We start from the raw sequence: 18,634 nt of genomic DNA, 5'->3' as shown, positions 1-18,634 counted from the left end.
GCCTGCCTGCCTGCCTGCCTGCCTGCCTGCCTGCCTGCCTGCCTGCCTGCCTGCCTGCCTGCCTGCCTGGCTGGCTGGCTGGCTGGCTGGCCGCCCGCCCGCCCGCCCGCCCGCCCGCCCGCCCGCCTGCCCGCCCGCCTGCCCGCCCGCCTGCTTGCCTTGCCTTGCCTTGCCTGTCCTGTCCTGTCCTGTTCTGTTATTGCCTTGCCTTGCCTTGCCTTGCCTTGCCTTGCCTTGCCTTGCCCTGCCCTGCCCTGCCTTGGCTGCAGCTGGCTGGCTGGCCGTAAATCAACTCTTAACAACACCATACCACACCACACCATCACTCATCACCCATCACCCACCACCGGCCCCAGTCTCCCAGCCTCTCTTATATACCCGAGCAGGCCCTTTAAATTATTTGAATTGTTGCACTTCGGCCAATGGCAGGCACGATCGCTGCTGCTCAAACATATTCTGGTTCACAAGTATTAATATATATATATATATATATATATATATATATATATATATATATATATATATATATATATATATATATATATATATATATATATATATATATATATATATATATATTCATGAAACACATTAAAACCTTGATCATTTATTCATTCATTACGTCTAGTGAAGAATTGCTTTTGTTCATTTGTATGATTAAAAATTAATAGAATATGAATTCCTCGCTTAAAGTAAAATATAAAATATATATTGGATTTATATGATTGGTTAATATTCCAAGTGATGCTGAATATCCCCTATAATTTTGTTTTGTTTGTTTGTTTGTTATGTACACATTCCAAATGAAATCAATATAAATGTTATTATTAATGTTTGAAAGTTGATTGTCTACTTGAATCTCTCTATTAAAGTGTGTGTGGCTCCGGATGGAGCCTGGTTATGGTATTTGTCGTGGTGGGTGGCAGAAGTGCTTACTTCTTCTCTGTCTTCTTTGGCAAAAGAACTGCCTGAATGTTTGGAAGAACACCTCCCTGTGCAATGGTTACGCCAGACAGAAGTTTGTTGAGTTCTTCGTCGTTGCGGATGGCCAACTGCAAGTGACGTGGGATGATACGGGTCTTCTTGTTGTCACGTGCGGCGTTACCGGCGAGCTCCAGAACTTCGGCAGCGAGGTATTCCATGACGGCTGCCAGGTAGACAGGAGCGCCAGCACCGACGCGTTCGGCGTAGTTGCCCTTACGCAGCAGACGGTGAATTCTGCCCACGGGGAACTGAAGTCCGGCCCTGCTGGAGCGAGACTTTGACTTGCCCTTCACTTTGCCTCCCTTGCCGCGTCCTGACATTGCTGCTGCTGTTGTGGGTTTGTGGTGTTTTATGCCGCCCCGCAGATCGAGCTTCGTGTTATATACCCCGCTCAGGATCAAGGGAGCCCGCCACTGACCAATCAGCGCGCTCCGCCACGCGACCCGCTCTGAGCTGAGTCGCGAGCGGGATATAAAAGGAAAGCTCGCCTCGCGCAAAAGTTCATTATTGTATCGCAACGCCAGCCAGCACGAGCATCATCATGCCACCCAAGGCATCTGGAAAGGCTGCCAAGAAGGCCGGAAAGGCCCAGAAGGCCATTGCCAAGGGCGATAAGAAAAAGAAGCGCAGGAGGAAGGAGAGCTACAGCATCTACATCTACAAAGTGCTGAAGCAGGTCCACCCCGACACTGGTATCTCTTCCAAAGCCATGTCGATCATGAACTCGTTCGTGAACGACATCTTCGAGCGCATCGCCGCCGAGGCTTCTCGCCTGGCCCACTACAACAAGCGTTCCACCATTACCAGTCGGGAGATCCAGACGGCTGTAAGGCTCCTGTTGCCCGGAGAACTGGCCAAGCACGCCGTCTCTGAGGGCACTAAGGCCGTCACCAAGTACACCTCCTCCAAGTAAACGGCTTACTTACTGCCCTGTGGTGGTGGCTTGGCCTCAAACCAACAAACTCGGCTCCATTGGAGCCACACTTTAATTTCTAAAGAGATTGTGAGTGTTAGACACCAATACTATTATAACAAAAACCTCTGTCACTGAAAGCAAATAGCTATAAAATGAGAATATTTATGAAACTGTCTGTGTGTGTTTCTCTCTCTCAGTGTCTGTCTGTCTGTCTGTCTGTCTGTCTGTCTGTCTGTCTGTCTGTCTGCCTGCCTGCCTGCCTGCCTGTCTGTCTGTCTGTCTGTCTGTCTGTCTGTCTGTCTGTCTTGTCTGTCTTGTCTGTCTTGTCTGTCTGTCTGTGTGTCTCTCTCTCTCTCTCTCTCTCTCTCTCTCTCTCTCTCTCTCTCTCTCTCTCTCTCTCTCTCTCTCTCTCTCTCTCTCTCTCTCTCTCTCTCTCTCTCAACACATATAAGCACTCGGTATCTTTTTTCTAGAGATTAGAGATTCATTGTTATGTTCCACATTAGGATTACTATGCAGGCCACCCTCTTAGGTTTGAAAATGTCAAGAAAACGGTTAATTTAAAATGTCATCTCCTAACTTAACAGATTAAGCCAGAGGACCGAAAACAGAATAAAACAGGACTGGACAGTATATGTCACTTATACAAGCTGCTTTTATTTCTAGTACAGTATGACAATTTTTATTTTGGGGGGGGGGTGATCCTTGACAGTGCATAAGAGTGAAAAGCGACGGCGTTTTGTTTGTAAGAGAACAGGTTGTACTACAAATGACTTGATTTATTGATATCACATGTATGTATGACACCTAAATTATGCTAGGAATGTCTGAAATCTCCTTAGAAGGATATTTTGGCCCTGAGAAGGGCCGAGTTTGGTGTATACTAGGGTGGTCGATTTAGCTTATGCACGCTCTCCACGGATACGGCGAGCAAGCTGAATGTCCTTTGGCATGATGGTGACACGCTTGGCGTGGATGGCACAGAGGTTAGTGTCCTCGAAGAGACCGACCAGGTAAGCCTCGGATGCCTCCTGTAAAGCCATGACGGCAGACGACTGGAAGCGAAGATCGGTCTTGAAGTCCTGGGCAATCTCGCGCACCAGACGCTGGAAGGGAAGTTTCCTGATGAGCAACTCGGTGCTCTTCTGGTAACGACGGATCTCACGCAGGGCGACCGTTCCGGGCCTGTAACGGTGAGGCTTCTTCACACCCCCTGTGGCAGGAGCAGACTTGCGTGCTGCCTTGGTGGCCAGCTGCTTACGAGGAGCCTTGCCTCCCGTGGACTTGCGAGCAGTCTGCTTGGTGCGAGCCATGGTGAACAACTGTGGTTTGTGATGGCCGGCGCCGAAAAATTTTTGCTTATATACGCCGTCTCGAGGCGCTTGCTCGAGCGCCATTGGCTGCTCGACTCGCCTACGTCACCCCGTTGCCCCTCCCCTCCTTCCTCTGGCTGCAGCCAACAGGCGGCTCACCTCAATCACTATTATCGCTGATTTTGCTCTATTTTTTGGATTTGTGCAAAAGTCATTTCACAGGGACGTGAAACAGACGAGTAGGCAACTGCAGTTTTGAAAGCGTTGTGAGAAAGCCGTGTCTACTCGACCACAAGCGTAAAGTAAGGGCAGGCAGGAGTTGCAATGCTACTAGTACGTCCGCTTGATGGGATATAGTCGGGAAATCGTGCGGGCATTCGTCAACACATTCAGAGTACTTTGCTTTAAGAGGTCAGACCCCACCCTGATCCGGTGCATTAAACCGGTAAGAGACGGGAGACCTCTTAAGGAAAGTGCAACCCTCTAGATCAGGCTCTCCTGCACCCAGCACTGCCGGGTGGGTAAACATTAGGCAGCAACGATTAGAGCCATGATCTACCGAATCAAGGTACGATTCAGAGGGAACCAGATCCCTACTCGATCAGAGATATCGGATTTGATCACCACTACAACCAATGTTGCACCCCTGGACGTCGTACTCAACGATGATGGACTTCCTCAACTGCTGTTCAGCAGTGCCGAGGCCGTACAACGCCTCTTTAACCCCATTCACCTCACTGCTCTCGAGGAGGCGCACATGTTCCTCACCCCACCACGACATTACCTCGCAGCCAGGACTGTTTTCGTAAGGAGAGTGAGCTCCCTCATCTCCGAAAAAGCTACCACCGACGTCGCCACCAGCATAACCGAAGACAACCCTTCCTTGACTGCAGTCACCGTAAAATTCATCCCTGTGCAGGACAGCCACCTCTCCACTATGAAGGTCACCTTCACCTCGCCTGAGGAAGCTACCTCTGCTACCACCAACGGCTTCCGGTGCTTCGGCCTCGCTTGTACACCCCGACAAATAACAAGAGAACATTACTACCAGCTACGACAGTGTTTTAAGTGCTATAGTTATGAGCACTTCACTAAAAGTTGCCCATCTCAGGACCAACGGTGCAGCAAGTGCGCCGAGAGTCACCACTTCAAACAATGCACCAGCGACTTCCTCAAATGCCTTCTCTGCCAAGGTCACCATACTGCCGTCTCTGCTGAGTGTCCAAACAGACGTCAAGAAATACAGAAGATGACCGAAGCCAGGCAAGCCAACACCACACGACGAGAACCGTCAACATTCAACGTGCAAGCCGCCAACTTTCCTCTGCTTCCGGGAGGGGGCGGAGCTTCTGCACAGACTGCATCCCATTGGGGCCCTGGGTCCCAGCCCGCCAACCAATCATCGACGCAGCAGCAACAGCCACAACTTTACTCTGCTGAATCAACAAGCCAGCCCTCACCACACCAGATGCTGCTCCCTAACAGAAACCATAACGTCATAATGGGACTCATCCGCACTGCTGAAATGATTGCAGGCACGAACACCAAGGAATTTGTACGAATTCTGAACATTATGTACGCTGACAACGGTTTACCAACATTTACTGTTCGTGACGAGCTCTTCACAACAACAGCCTCAGCCAACACCAATACTACGACTTCAGCAACAAATACCACTTCTGCTTCTAACATCAACATCACCATCTCTTCAACTGCATTGGCAGATATCCTGTCTGCTGACGCCCACCCTGTGCAACCTGCTACAGACTCTGCAACATCCTTGCACACTGCTACTACTCCAGACGAACCATCTACTTCTCCAGTGGTACCTGAGACTGCACCAACTTCACCAGCTTCACCAGAAAATACACCAGCCGCACCCGAGACTACACCAGCTTCACAGGTACCTACACCTGATGCTTCTGAAAACCAACACTTGTTTTCCGATGATGACTCTACTGCCTCGATTGACGTTGAAGCACAATCACCATCTCCAGCAACACAGGAGTCTCCAAGAGTCTCCGCACTATATGATCAACGTGAACAACTTACACTTGGAACTCCCGAATACAGACGCCTCTCCAGCAAAATACTCAACACAAGGTATGCGGAATGCCTGCTGAATGATCCAAACTCCAAGTACATACTAAGGAACGAAGTAATCTTCGTTGAATGCGACGAAACCACATTGTCAAAGGACCTTTTCCCACCAGACTACGCCGATTACAAACATCAAATGATTACTCGAAGCAAGAAGAAAGAAGAAACACCAAATTGAAGAAGAAGAAGACACCACATGAAGACTGATTGTTTCCACCTTGAATGCTGAAGCACTGCCACCGCCGCCTTCCAGACCCGCCTCCAAGCCTAGCCAGTTGTTGGGTTGTTTGCAGCATCGACGTATTGCCACGCAGCTGGGTTTAGCCCTGGCACTTTTTCTTCAACTTCAGCATTTCCTCTCACCGACTACTCTTCAGCTGTCCCCACTTCAAGGCTCGCCCCAATGGGCATCTTCTCCTGTATTATTCAGTTCAATTCAGGCATTCGTCAATTCGATTCACACAACTTCAACACCATGACTGGACGCGGCAAGGGAGGCAAGGGACTCGGAAAGGGTGGCGCCAAGCGTCATCGTAAGGTGCTACGTGACAACATCCAGGGCATCACCAAGCCCGCTATTCGTCGCTTAGCTCGTCGTGGCGGCGTGAAGCGTATTTCGGGTCTCATCTACGAAGAGACCCGTGGCGTCCTGAAGGTGTTCCTCGAGAACGTCATCCGTGATGCTGTAACCTACACGGAACACGCCAAGAGGAAGACCGTCACTGCTATGGACGTGGTGTACGCTCTGAAGCGCCAGGGTCGTACCCTCTACGGATTCGGCGGATAAGAGCTTGGCTAATCCATCGATTCCACCCACCACCACCTCAAAACGGGACCTAATTAGGTCCCTATACTTTTTTACTGAAGGGCTTAATAGACGATAACATAAATTGTTTTGATATCAGCTAGCACATTGGGTCTTATGAAATCTATTTTTTATCCTCGCATGCTTAAAGGGACTCTGATTGGGGAGGGAGGGGGGGGGGGAAGGTTTGTTACGTTATATACTAGCAGAGCAGGATCATTGGTGGGGGGTGAGGGGGAGAGAGAGAGAGAGAGAGAGAGAGAGAGAGATCTTTCCCAACTCTTCCTTTTTACATGAGTGAGCTACCCGTTTTATTCATTTTATCCTTCTCAGAGCTGTTTTGATAGTATCCAAATGATGGTAAATGAAAAGGGAGGACACGAATATCTACCCAGAATTCAGGACTGGCAATCGATATGCATGTTTGAGTGCGAATCTTTTTCTCTCTCAACTTAGGTATACGTTTATGTCGTACCTAAAAGCGAGAACCACACTATTGGGACAAGTATGCAAGGCCCAATTTTCCTAACAAGCACAGTTAATTTTGTTATTTTCGAACATTTCTTTCCAAATTGGTTTATCCAATTAACAGTATTATATTAAGATCATGAATTGCTGGGTTAGGTTAGGTTAGGTTAGGTTAGGTTAGGTTAGGTTAGCTTAGCTTAGGTTAGGTTAGGTTAGGTTAGGTTAGCTTAGCTTAGCTTGGGTTAGCTTAGGTTAGGTTAGGTTAGCTTAGCTTGGGTTAGCATAGGTTAGGTTAGGTTTGATTACATTTCTATGTTAGATTTAACTCAAATTCAAAACAATTGCAGTCATTCGGCTTGTTAGTCAACTTGCCTCTAATAGGGGCAATTTGTCTAACAAGACTATTTAGTTTTGTGTGCATATATATATATATATATATATATATATATATATATATATATATATATATATATATATATATATATATATATATATATATATATATATATATTATATATATATATATATATATATATATATATATATATATATATATATATATATATATATATATATATATATATATATATATATATATTATAGCTTCAAGACTCCGAACCAATATAGAAGCATCAAGAGGAAGTGCTTGTGTTATGGGCCAATAGGCCTTCTGCAGTTACTTCCATTCTTATGTTTTTATTCCCATTGGTTCGTGTTTTATCTTGTGTAAATGTCAATCACCTTACCCAAAACTTTGGTACCATATCACCTCACCCATGTGTATATATAAATATATATATATATATATATATATATATATATATATATATATATATATATATATATATATATATATATATATATATATATATATATATATATATATATATAATATACAGAGTAAATCTACCCCAAAAGTAATGATTTATTTGTCTACAAAACTAAACTCTTTTTGGAATCATATGAGGCCCCTCCACTGAGGGGGGAGGCCTGGATGTTTATTGTCATGTGTATTCATGCTGCTTGCATGTCATCGTTTATTTTGCCTTTGTTGTTTTCTTGACAGCTTTCTTTGCCTTGGGTGGTTTGGGAGATTTTGAAGCTCTCTTTATTTTGGGCTTTTTGTTCCCAACAACAAGCTGCTGCTGCTGCTTCTTTTTCAAGGCTGTAGGTGGTTTGTTGCTTGTGGCGGCTTTCTTGGGAGTTACCACGGCCTTCTTTGCTGCTGTAGATGGTTTCTTGGTTGTGGTGGCTTTCTTGGGAGTTAGAACGGCCCTCTTCTCTGCTACGGCCAGCTTGAATGATCCACTAGCTCCACTTCCCTTGGTCTGAACAAGAATGCCGTCAGCCACTGCTTTCTTGAGAAATCTTCGGATGTAAATGGCGATCTTGGCAGCCTCGACTTTGTTGTTGGCAACAACGTACTTCTTGATTGCTTGTAGAGACGAGCCCTTACGGTCTTTGAGTGCTGCGACCGCGGCTAGAACCATTTGACTAGTTTTCGGGTGAGCAACCTGGACGCGAGGTTTCCTGGTGGTGGCCACCACAGCAGCAGCCGCAGCCTTCTTGGTAGGCTTTGCTTCTACCATGATGATGATGAGATAACCAAGGTGATGAGAGACGCTCAGACAGTCACGGGGGAATGATGCTGCCGCCGCTTGAGCCGAACCTATTTATGTGCCGGCACGGTACAGAAGCTGCAACCTGGCAACTCGTCCACCAATCACAACGGTTGGTTTTACGGCTCCGAAACCTGGATCCCATATCTTCTCTAAAATAGAAGCATTTGTTCATGTTCTTTGTAAAAGTATCATAAAGCAGGACAGATGAGACAAATATCATAAAAACTGAAGAGCAGATGAGCACACACATGTATGTATTACAAAAGAAAATCCACAAATTCATTAGAAATTGGCAGGGCAGGCTGAGGAAGTAGGTAGATGTAAAATGTCTGTAAATGGCGAAAGAACATAAACCCAAGACTGAATAAACGATGTTAAATATCCATGCCAAGGAGACAAAAATATGTTAGGATACAATTACCATTAAGACACCACAAGAAGGTCCGTATCCTGCCGTGATGACTAAAAAGAGTTGGTTATTAGCCACAATGTGTAGGCAGTCTCATGCCAACGGCCATACCACGTTGAGAACACCGCTTCTCGTCCGATCAGCGAAGTTAAGCAACGTTGGGTTTGGTTAGTACTTGGATGGGTGACCGCCTGGGAACACCAAATGCTGTTGGCAATAATGTTTTTTGTTTTGTTTTGTTTTGTTTCGTTTGTTTTTGTTTGAATGGCTGGCTCCACGGGAAATTCACGGAGTTGTGTGGAATAAGGCCTGGTAAAATGAATTAATATGTATGTCATGTTTAAAACAAACTCGCTTAATATAGTGTGTGAGGCTTTATACAAAAACAAACAACCAAAACAAAACATGTTGTTTTATTTATATATATATATATATATATATATATATATATATATATATATATATATATATATATATATATATATATATATATATATATATAGCTTAATCCGGGTTTGAACTCGCAACTCCAAGAATACGCATCACTTATATACACTTTACCACTGGACCACAGCTGCAGGACACAAGCTTGATGCTGAGGTATCAATTTAATGACGTAAATGCCATTTCCACAAATAAATGATAATTTAAAAGTATTTGTATGTACAAATCTTTTCTGTTTAAAAGGCTACAATATCAGTTACTGATATAATTTGTGTTAATGTTTCTATACCCACAGGAAGGCATGTTTTTGCTTATATGTAAGGGGTACGGAGAAGGAATCCACAGACCATCATTCCCCTTCCCCCCCCCCCCCCTCCCACCTACTACCACCACCACCACCACCACCACTACTCACCACCAATCACCACCAATCACCACCACCACCAATCACCACCACCACACCTAACCGAAAACCCCCTAACACATCAACCCTCCCCCCAATCAACAGGCGAAATAATAACCCTCAAATGCCTGCCTGCCTGCCTGCCAGCCAGCCAATACTAACGGTCTTCTCAGAAAGAAAATCTCTTTGTATCTGTATTACTTGATGAAATGTATGATTCTAATAATGAAAATAAATTGTTATGTCGGTTGTATGAGCATAATGACCAATATGCACATGATATGAATGAATTAAATAGTGTAGTTTTAAGTAATTAGGTTGTAGACACATTAAGCGGATATGATATTTGACGCGTCCAGAACTGGTGATTTTTGGTTTAGTTTTAAATGCACCACCACCACCACCATTGCTTCCCCAGAGCCTAATTAAGGACCGGTAAAAGGAGTCAATATGTATGTCATCTATAAAACCAAAGAATGAATAAAAACACACACACACACACCTACATAATAGTACTAGGAAGATTGTATGGCATAAAAAAAAAAAAAAGTACTCCCATTGGGTCGTTTGAACTCGCGACTTCCAAAACACCAGCCACACACCTTACCACCCAGCCACCATAGAGTTGGTATAATTGTGCAACTTTAGTTATAAAACTAAAGTTCTTATTGTCTCAAATCTTATTGTCTGTTCGATGAAAAGGCATGATGTAAATTATGTATTTTTTGAATGATTGAATTGTAGGCACATTAAGCGGATTCGATATTTGATATATCCAGAAAAGGTGATTTCTGTTCAGTTTTAAAATGCATCACCGTTAACGCTAAAGGACTGGTAAAACGACTCGATGTTTGTCATTTTTAAAATAAACACTAAAACTAGGCCCTTAACATATATAATGTTTGAATATAAATTGAATGCATATAAATACAAAGTGGGAGTGGCTGGCTGGCTGGCTGGCTGGCTGGCTGCCTGCCTGCCTGCCTGCCTGCCTGGCTGGCTGGCTGGCTGGCTGGCTGGCTGGCTGGCTGGCTGGCTGGCTGGCTGGCTGGCTGGCTGGCTGGCTGGCTGGCTGCCCGCCCGCCCGCCCGCCCGCCTGCTTGCCTTGCCTTGCCTTGCCTTGCCTTGCCTGTCCTGTCCTGTCCTGTTATTGCCTTGCCTTGCCTTGCCTTGCCTTGCCTTGCCTTGCCGTGCCTTGCCTTGCCCTGCCCTGCCTTGGCTGCAGCTGGCTGGCTGGCTGGCCGTAAATCAACTCTTAACAACACCACACCACACCACACCATCACTCATCACCCACCACCGGCCCCAGTCTCCCAGCCTCTCTTATATACCCGAGCAGGCCCTTTAAATTATTTGAATTGTTGCACTTCGGCCAATGGCACGATCGCTGCTGCTCAAACATATTCTGGTTCACAAGTATTATAATATATTATATTATATTATATTATATATATATATATATATATATATATATATATATATATATATATATATATATATATATATATATATATATTTATTCATGAAACACATTAAAACCTTGATCATTTATTCATTCATTACGTCTAGTGAAGAATTGCTTTTGTTCATTTGTATGATTAAAAATTGATAGAATATGAATTCCTCGCTTAAAGTAAAATATAAAATATATATTGGATTTATATGATTGGTTAATATTCCAAGTGATGCTGAATATCCCCTATAATTTTGTTTTGTTTGTTTGTTTGTTATGTACACATTCCAAATGAAATCAATATAAATGTTATTATTAATGTTTGAAAGTTGATTGTCTACTTGAATCTCTCTATTAAAGTGTGTGTGGCTCCGGATGGAGCCTGGTTATGGTATTTGTCGTGGTGGGTGGCAGAAGTGCTTACTTCTTCTCTGTCTTCTTTGGCAAAAGAACTGCCTGAATGTTTGGAAGAACACCTCCCTGTGCAATGGTTACGCCAGACAGAAGTTTGTTGAGTTCTTCGTCGTTGCGGATGGCCAACTGCAAGTGACGTGGGATGATACGGGTCTTCTTGTTGTCACGTGCGGCGTTACCGGCGAGTTCCAGAACTTCGGCAGCGAGGTATTCCATGACGGCTGCCAGGTAGACAGGAGCGCCAGCACCGACGCGTTCGGCGTAGTTGCCTTTACGCAGCAGACGGTGAATTCTGCCCACGGGGAACTGAAGTCCGGCCCTGCTGGAGCGAGACTTTGACTTGCCCTTCACTTTGCCTCCCTTGCCGCGTCCTGACATTGCTGCTGCTGTTGTGGGTTTGTGGTGTTTTATGCCGGCCCGCTGAACTGAACTGAATAATACAGGAGAAGATGCCCATTGGGGCGAGCCTTGAAGTGGGGACAGCTGAAGAGTAGTCGGTGAGAGGAAATGCTGAAGTTGAAGAAAAAGTGCCAGGGCTAAACCCAGCTGCGTGGCAATACGTCGATGCTGCAAACAACCCAACAACTGGCTAGGCTTGGAGGCGGGTCTGGAAGGCGGCGGTGGCAGTGCTTCAGCTTTCAAGGTGGAAACAATCAGTCTTCATGTGGTGTCTTCTTCTTCTTCAATTTGGTGTTTCTTCTTTCTTCTTGCTTCGAGTAATCATTTGATGTTTGTAATCGGCGTAGTCTGGTGGGAAAAGGTCCTTTGACAATGTGGTTTCGTCGCATTCAACGAAGATTACTTCGTTCCTTAGTGTGTACTTTGAGTTTGGATCATTCAGCAGGCATTCCGCATACCTTGTGTTGAGTATTTTGCTGGAGAGGCGTCTGTATTCGGGAGTTCCAAGTGTAAGTTGTTCACGTTGATCATATAGTGCGGAGACTCTTGGAGACTCCTGTGTTGCTGGAGATGGTGATTGTGCTTCAACGTCAATCGAGGCAGTAGAGTCATCATCGGAAAACAAGTGTTGGTTTTCAGAAGCATCAGGTGTAGGTACCTGTGAAGCTGGTGTAGTCTCGGGTGCGGCTGGTGTATTTTCTGGTGAAGCTGGTGAAGTTGGTGCAGTCTCAGGTACCACTGGAGAAGTAGATGGTTCGTCTAGAGTAGTAGCAGTGTGCAAGGATGTTGCAGAGTCTGTAGCAGGTTGCACAGGGTGGGCGTCAGCAGACAGGATATCTGCCAATGCAGTTGAAGAGATGGCGATGTTGATGTTAGAAGCAGAAGTGGTATTTGTTGCTGAAGTCGTAGTATTGGTGTTGGCTGAGGCTGTTGTTGTGAAGAGCTCGTCACGAACAGTAAATGTTGGTAAACCGTTGTCAGCGTACATAATGTTCAGAATTCGTACAAATTCCTTGGTGTTCGTGCCTGCAATCATTTCAGCAGTGCGGATGAGTCCCATTATGACGTTATGGTTTCTGTTAGGGAGCAGCATCTGGTGTGGTGAGGGCTGGCTTGTTGATTCAGCAGAGTAAAGTTGTGGCTGTTGCTGCTGCGTCGATGATTGGTTGGCGGGCTGGGACCCAGGGCCCCAATGGGATGCAGTCTGTGCAGAAGCTCCGCCCCCTCCCGGAAGCAGAGGAAAGTTGGCGGCTTGCACGTTGAATGTTGACGGTTCTCGTCGTGTGGTGTTGGCTTGCCTGGCTTCGGTCATCTTCTGTATTTCTTGACGTCTGTTTGGACACTCAGCAGAGACGGCAGTATGGTGACCTTGGCAGAGAAGGCATTTGAGGAAGTCGCTGGTGCATTGTTTGAAGTGGTGACTCTCGGCGCACTTGCTGCACCGTTGGTCCTGAGATGGGCAACTTTTAGTGAAGTGCTCATAACTATAGCACTTAAAACACTGTCGTAGCTGGTAGTAATGTTCTCTTGTTATTTGTCGGGGTGTACAAGCGAGGCCGAAGCACCGGAAGCCGTTGGTGGTAGCAGAGGTAGCTTCCTCAGGCGAGGTGAAGGTGACCTTCATAGTGGAGAGGTGGCTGTCCTGCACAGGGATGAATTTTACGGTGACTGCAGTCAAGGAAGGGTTGTCTTCGGTTATGCTGGTGGCGACGTCGGTGGTAGCTTTTTCGGAGATGAGGGAGCTCACTCTCCTTACGAAAACAGTCCTGGCTGCGAGGTAGTGTCGTGGTGGGGTGAGGAACATGTGCGCCTCCTCGAGAGCAGTGAGGTGAATGGGGTTAAAGAGGCGTTGTACGGCCTCGGCACTGCTGAACAGCAGTTGAGGGAGTCCATCATCGTTGAGTACGACGTCCAGGGGTGCAACATTGGTTGTAGTGGTGATCAAATCCGATATCTCTGATCGAGTAGGGATCTGGTTCCCTCTGAATCGTACCTTGATTCGGTAGATCATGGCTCTAATCGTTGCTGCCTAATGTTTACCCACCCGGCAGTGCTGGGTGCAGGAGAGCCTGATCTAGAGGGTTGCACTTTCCTTAAGAGGTCTCCCGTCTCTTACCGGTTTAATGCACCGGATCAGGGTGGGGTCTGACCTCTTAAAGCAAAGTACTCTGTATTGCCGGCCCGCAGATCGAGCTTCGTGTTATATACCCCGCTCAGGATCAAGGGAGTCCGCCACTGACCAATCAGCGCGCTCCGCCACGCGACCCGCTCTGAGCTGAGTCGCGAGCGGGATATAAAAGGAAAGCTCGACTCGCGCAAAAGTTCATTATTGTATCGCAACGCCAGCCAGCACGAGCATCATCATGCCACCCAAGGCATCTGGAAAGGCTGCCAAGAAGGCCGGAAAGGCCCAGAAGGCCATTGCCAAGGGCGATAAGAAAAAGAAGCGCAGGAGGAAGGAGAGCTACAGCATCTACATCTACAAAGTGCTGAAGCAGGTCCACCCCGACACTGGTATCTCTTCCAAAGCCATGTCGATCATGAACTCGTTCGTGAACGACATCTTCGAGCGCATCGCCGCCGAGGCTTCTCGCCTGGCCCACTACAACAAGCGTTCCACCATTACCAGTCGGGAGATCCAGACGGCTGTAAGGCTCCTGTTGCCCGGAGAACTGGCCAAGCACGCCGTCTCTGAGGGCACTAAGGCCGTCACCAAGTACACCTCCTCCAAGTAAACGGCTTACTTACTGCCCTGTGGTGGTGGCTTGGCCTCAAACCAACAAACTCGGCTCCATTGGAGCCACACTTTAATTTCTAAAGAGATTGTGAGTGTTAGACACCAATACTATTATAACAAAAACCTCTGTCACTGAAAGCAAATAGCTATAAAATGAGAATATTTATGAAACTGTCTGTGTGTGTTTCTCTCTCTCAGTCTCTGTCTGTCTGTCTGTCTGTCTGTCTGTCTCTGTCTCTGTCTCTGTCTCTGCATGTCTCTCTCTCTCTCTCTCTCTCTCTCTCTCTCTCTCTCTCTCTCTCTCTCTCTCTCTCTCTCTCTCTCTCTCTCTCTCTCTCTCTCTCTCTCTCTCTCTCTCTCTCTCAACACACATATAAACACTCGGTATCTTTTTTCTAGAGATTAGAGATTCATTGTTATGTTCCACATTAGGATTACTATGCAGGCCACCCTCTTAAGGTTTGAAAATGTCAAGAAAACGGTTAATTTAAAATGTCATCTCCTAACTTAACAGATTAAGCGAGAGGACCAAAAACAGAATAAAACAGGACAGGACAGTATGTCACTTATACAAGCTGCTTTTATTTCTAGTACAGTATGACAATTTTTTTTTTTTTTTTTTGGAGGGGGGGGGGGAGGATCCTTGGCAGTGCATAAGAATGAAAAGCGACGGCGTTTTGTTTGTAAGAGGACAGGTTGTACTACAAATGACTTGATTTATTGATATCACGTGTACAGTGTATGTATGACACCTAAATTATTGTATTTATTTATTTATTATATGTATAGATGAAGGTAAATTCATATGACTGATGCTAGGAATGTCTGAAATCTCCTTAGAAGGATATTTTGGCCCTGAGAAGGGCCGAGTTTGGTGTATACTAGGGTGGTCGTTTTAGCTTATGCACGCTCTCCACGGATACGGCGAGCAAGCTGAATGTCCTTTGGCATGATGGTGACACGCTTGGCGTGGATGGCACAGAGGTTAGTGTCCTCGAAGAGACCGACCAGGTAAGCCTCGGATGCCTCCTGTAAAGCCATGACGGCAGACGACTGGAAGCGAAGATCGGTCTTGAAGTCCTGGGCAATCTCGCGCACCAGACGCTGGAAGGGAAGTTTCCTGATGAGCAACTCTGTGCTCTTCTGGTAACGACGGATCTCACGCAGGGCGACCGTTCCGGGCCTGTAACGGTGAGGCTTCTTCACGCCCCCTGTGGCAGGAGCAGACTTGCGTGCTGCCTTGGTGGCCAGCTGCTTACGAGGAGCCTTGCCTCCCGTGGACTTGCGAGCAGTCTGCTTGGTGCGAGCCATGGTGAACAACTGTGGTTTGTGATGGCCGGATTACGGATTAAAAAGTCCATAGAGCTGGCAAGCAGGGGATGGAAGAACGGGGCGAGGTTGCAGAAATCTTGAGCAAGGATCTGGAGATGAGGTGAAGAGGGGAGATGAAAGATCGGTGGCCCAACCACCGCGGATTAGAACTTGAGTAGATGGAAGTAGAATTGAGTTGGGCGTCATTTGCAGTCCACGCAGAGGCCAGGAACGCAAGCAGCTGGCAGTTGATGGTAATTGAAGGTTGATTACTTCATTGGTTTACTTCTTTCTTGATGGTGGGAGCAAGGTCTGATCTTTGGTCTTTGTTTTCGGCTTGTCTTTCTTGGCGGTCCGACTTCGTGTTGACATTGCTGTGGGATCAATAGCGTCATAAAGAAAATCGGCAGATGAATAGTTGTATTTCTGTGAAGGTGGAGATGTCGTTCCCACAGAGACATCCTCATCTGATGAGTCAGATGAGTACATACCAGGAGATGTGGGTCTTGGAAGTAGTGTTCCTGATGGTTTGGTAGCAGCGGTAGGACTTACTGCAGATGTAGAAGGTTCAGTGGATGTATGTACTGTGGGTGGAGATGTAACAGGAGATGGTGGATGAGAAGTCGTCGGCTTCTGGGTTGCTACCATGCCAGGAGCAGATGTTGCAGCTGCAGTAGGTTCAGTATCGTTCACAGCAATGTCCGAGGCTGGACCAGGAGCTGGAGCATCATCCGACAATGGGTTTGAAGGGTCGGGGACTAGCACAGTGGTCCCTGAAGGTTTGGTATGAAGAGGTGTTGGTTGACTCTGCTGGGTTGAAGGTTCATTGCCCGTTCGTTCTTGAATTTCTTTCTTTATCATAGCGGCGTGTTTCGGATATTTCACGTAGTATTGAGGGTCAATAATGGCAGGGTGGAGTATGGTAACATCAGTGCAGTAACGAACTGTGTCAGCCTCAACGTACCAAAACTCTCTGCGGGTTCCGTCATCGTTCAGTCCGTTTTCGTAGTCGATGTTCCACTCCCGAGCTGTGACACGTTTCTGAGAAATATTAAATTTCAGGTCTCTAGGGCAATTGTAAGACGCATAAACAGGAGCAGGAGGGTCGTTGTCTTGTGTGGAGAGACTAACAGCCTCTACTGGGTCTGGTGTAGGGTCAGCAGCAACTGGAGTGGTGGGTGGAACAGTGGCAGACAGTAGGTCAACAAGTGCGGCAGCGTTTACAGTGATTTCCGGCTCAGTTACTGAAGTGGAAGCTGAGGCAGAGGTGGGGAAGACTTCGTCAGGTACGATGATGGTCTGGAGTCCGTTAGCCTTGTAGACGATATTTAGAATCCTCACAAATTCTCGGTAGTTGGAACCAGTAATGTCGCTCACTAGTTTCGTGAGAGCATGTGCAGTGCTAAGGTCGGTGACAGTAACCGGCAACTGCCGTGGCGAAGTCTGAGTCGACGAATGGGAGGAGCCTGGTGGTGGAGGTGGAGGCTGGGTCTGTGATTGGGCAGCTGGTTGGCTGCGGGACTGCATGCCGGGTCCCCATTGGTTGGTACGTTGGTGGGCGGCTACTCCTTCCCCCGGGAGCTCCGGGAAAATGGCGGCTTGCATGTTGAATGGTGACTGAGCACGAGCAGTTGCGGAAGCCCGTCCAGCTGTCAAGAGCTTCTTAATTTCTTCCTGTCGCACAGGACACAAATGAGAAATAGCAATATGGTCACCACCGCACACTACACAACACGTGATATCGGCGCGACACTGTTTATAATGGTGGTCCTTGGCACAGACACTACACTTGTTTACACTTTGGGGGCACTTCCTGGTCACGTGTGAGTACTGGTAGCACTTGTAGCACTGGCTTACCTCGTAAAAACGTTCCTTGTGCACTGAAGCTGGTGGAGTATTGATGCCTAAGCACCTAAATCCTGTGGTGGTGGCCTGGTCCGCTGCGGCAGCTGTAGTGAAGGTCACTTTCAAGGTGGAGCGAGTGTCGTTGTTGTTGGCGATGATTTTTGCTGAGACAGCTGTCATGTTTTCGTTTTCCCTGTTGATACTGTTCAGGATAACGTCCACCTCGTGCTCGGTGATCCATGAGCTTACTCTCCTGGCAAAGATGGTTCGTTCAGCTTGAAAGCGTCGTGGTTGGATGAGGGTAATATCCGCATCGTAGAGTGCAGATGTAGCAGCAGGTGTGAACAGGTGTTCCAGGTCGTCTCCGGTCGAGTAAGAGAGGACGATACCTTCGTCGTCCTGCTGGATGTCGTCTGGTACTGTGTTGGTGGTGGCTTTGAGAACGTTGAGAATTTCTTCTCGTCCGAAAGCGTGGTTCTCTAGGAACCGTGCCTTAACTTTGTAGGCCATGGTACTGTGTGGCTAGTACCGGCGAGGGCCGAGCCGAGGCAATACAGCTGACCCACCCTCCTGGGCAGGTCGAAGGATGTACACCCCCTCACTATCTGGTTGGCTAGGCAGCTCGCAGGTGAGGAGCAACAAGAGACACGTCCGGCCGTGACGGCTGCAGGTTGCAAACTGTGATGGCCGGATTAACGGATTAACGGATTAAAAAGTCCATAGAGCTGGCAAGCAGGGGATGGAAGAACGGGGCGAGGTTGCAGAAATCTTGAGCAAGGATCTGGAGATGAGGTGAAGAGGGGAGATGAAAGATCGGTGGCCCAACCACCGTGGATTTGAGCTTGATCAGATGAAAGTAGAATTGAGTGGGGTGTCATTTGCAATACACACAGAGGCCGGGAACGCAAGCAGCTGGCAGCGGAGGTTTGATGTCAGATGATGTTAAGTCAGTTCGTTAGGAGTCTTCTTTCTTGTTGATTTTACCAAACTTTGATCTTTGTTCTTTTTTTT

The 18,634-nt window shown here is 46.9% G+C and overlaps 1 non-coding gene across 1 annotated transcript; it reads left to right on the top strand.

Annotated features, from left to right (window-relative positions):
• The first annotated feature begins 8,714 nt into the window (after positions 1-8,714).
• On the top strand, positions 8,715-8,833 carry LOC138361643 (5S ribosomal RNA). Its single transcript, XR_011227079.1, has one exon. It is a non-coding gene; the product is annotated as a 5S ribosomal RNA (ribosomal RNA).
• The last annotated feature ends 9,801 nt before the right edge of the window (positions 8,834-18,634 follow it).

The sequence above is a fragment of the Procambarus clarkii genome, unplaced genomic scaffold, assembly GCF_040958095.1.
Source record: "Procambarus clarkii isolate CNS0578487 unplaced genomic scaffold, FALCON_Pclarkii_2.0 HiC_scaffold_556, whole genome shotgun sequence".
NCBI lineage: Eukaryota > Metazoa > Arthropoda > Malacostraca > Decapoda > Cambaridae > Procambarus > Procambarus clarkii.
This window is presented reverse-complemented; position numbering and strand designations above follow the sequence as displayed.